This window comes from Tenrec ecaudatus, chromosome X (assembly GCF_050624435.1).
Source record: "Tenrec ecaudatus isolate mTenEca1 chromosome X, mTenEca1.hap1, whole genome shotgun sequence".
In the NCBI taxonomy this organism is placed as follows: Eukaryota; Metazoa; Chordata; class Mammalia; order Afrosoricida; family Tenrecidae; genus Tenrec; species Tenrec ecaudatus.
The window spans coordinates 34,696,810-34,699,245 of record NC_134548.1 but is presented as its reverse complement, the minus strand read 5'-3'; the positions used below and the strand labels follow the sequence as shown (position 1 = coordinate 34,699,245).

Genomic DNA, 2,436 nt, shown 5'->3' with positions numbered 1-2,436 from the left:
CTTTAAGTTGTACGGGAAACTTTAGATAAGACTCAGTCCCAAACCTCTTTAGCCATTCTCTTTATTACATCATTCTCATGAAGACACATTTCTTGGGATCTGATGAAATCCCAGGAGGCCCATGTCTGATCTTGTCTGGCTATCCTAGGGGGAAGGAAACTCCAACTTCACACTAGCCCAAGGCTGATTGCCACAAAACAATGATCATACATGTTTCCACTCTTCAGTCTTTATTTCATCCTGACGTTAACTGGCATTCCCATAGGACTCTACTTTTTCTACTGAGTTCAATTATCTGTTGCAATGTATAAACAGATCTCAAAGACAATAGACACAATTATGGGGGTTTATTAGTGAAGTTAACAAGTTCCCACAGGTCAGTTTCAGAAAACATTAAGAATACTGTCCTTTTGTCTACAACTCTTCTCAACTATACAGATAGGCATGGTACTTTGCCTGTCAGCCAGGAGCTCCTTTCACCTTTGCTCTGCTCAGGCAAATGTTACAAAACTCCTTTAGGAAGTCAGGCTCCTGCTCGAATGCACTCAGTTCTTTGGGCTGGGAAGACAGCTGCATAGCCCAGATGATCAGGGGCTGCATGTAAGCCAGATGCTGGCAGTATGCCTCAGGAGTGTGCCCCTCCTGGATCATGGTGGTGGTCAAACCATAGACCACACTCACTCAGACTTCATCAGACTGTACACTGCATGTATCAGGTACACCATGGGGCTCTATCATATTCACAGTCCCCATGGTACCTCCAAGAAAAGCCTTGATATTGAACTCAAAGATAATTTGGAGAGGATGGATCATGTAGGAAATACCTCCATATCTCTTTCTCCTAAGTCACAGGCTCTTAGGAACCAGTGGCCAGCAGACTGGTCAAACAAGGTGTTGTAGAACTGAAAATGGCAGGGGCTGTCATAGTTGTAATAGTGGCCATTCTACAGCAGAGGCCTCTTGGCTGTAGCTGAGGATGGAAAACAATTTCTGAATGCCCTGTACTCTGCACAGAGTAGCCACCCAGACTACAGGCCTCCACAGTATGCGCTGGATTCTGAGATGACCCAGCCAATAAATATCTGATCTGCATAGCCTCCATTCTTGATGAGGACATTGTGGTCCCTGTCAAATTCCATTTTAGACTCCATCATGACCAAACACATGTGTCCCTCATCATATACTAGTCTTGCAGCAAGATCTTAGTTTCAGGTCAGTTCAGTCAGCAGTATCATGGGTTTCATACGAATTGACCTGTAGCCAGAGCTCATCACCTGCATCCTTAATATCATGAAGGATGACTCTTCCTTTTCAGTTTCCAACTCATAAAGTATGATCATCATCATGTTAGATCCTTTTTTGAAAGATTAAACATTTTGTTGGCGGTTATAACCAGTGAAGTAAAACAAGTTAAAAAATAAAAGAACATGGATTTAAAAGGAAGAAGCAAAATGATGTTCGCTTGGTAACAGCAGTCCATGTTGACAATTTAAGTCCACATTAAAAAATCTAATAAGAATTTAAGATACAAAATCAATATGAAAATTCAATTTTATGATACTAACAACCAATGATAAGACTTTGAAATTATGTTAGGTCCTTCTTGATGGTGACCAGAACCATGTCAAATGGAAGGCTGAGCTCCAGTTTGTGACAGAGCATGACCAGAGCAAAGGAAGCTTAAAATTGGACATCATATGCATTATACATGTTATATTCCTAGCCTTTAAATTAGCCAGAGAGTCTGTACTTCTGTAGCATGAGATGGAGCTCCCATGCTCCCCTCCAGCTCCTCTAGTAGGGAATATTCAGGTACTTCTATCCATACAATGATTCATCAGTCAGGAAATATACAAGTACTTTATAAAACAGGGCAGATTTGTACCAGGTAGGCAAAGATTTGTTTTCCATCACTGGATTCTGCCAAGCTGAGATACTCTCTTCCCAGTCTGTATATAGGAATAGTACATAGTGACTGAGGGTAGGTGCTGAATCCCCTTCCAGACCAATGAACCTTGTGTACCCATAGTAGTACACCAGGCTCTTGGCTCCAAACATGACCTGTACGTGTCCTAAGCTGGTGAGAACTCCAGAAAGCATTTCCCTAGAGGAGGCAGCTTTCCCCAAACACACTCACAACCTCAGTGAGACCTAGTTCTTCTTGGGAAGGTGTACTTGGGTCTAGTGGGGTGTGGAGGGTGATCCATCCCACCACACTTGGTGTCCAGTGTTGTCAGGGTGAAAGGTACTAAGGTGGGTTACTATGGCATCTGCCATAAGCCATGCAGCCGCAGCCACAGCCGCAGCCACAACCACAGCCACAGCCACTGTGTAGGGATTTAGGAGGACTAAATGATGCCAAAGCATTCCCTGTAATATTTTCTGCTAATGCTCCAAACAGAACAACTCATTTCATCTCCATGTCCAGGGGCATCC

General features: G+C 43.2%; 2 pseudogenes; both read right to left on the bottom strand.

Moving 5' to 3' along the window:
* Nucleotides 1-459: 459 nt before the first annotated feature.
* On the bottom strand, nt 460-1,480 carry LOC142433269 (non-lysosomal glucosylceramidase pseudogene; annotated as a pseudogene).
* A 107-nt stretch (nt 1,481-1,587) lies between these two features.
* Nucleotides 1,588-2,100, bottom strand: LOC142433268 (non-lysosomal glucosylceramidase pseudogene; annotated as a pseudogene).
* Between the last annotated feature and the right edge of the window lie 336 nt (nt 2,101-2,436).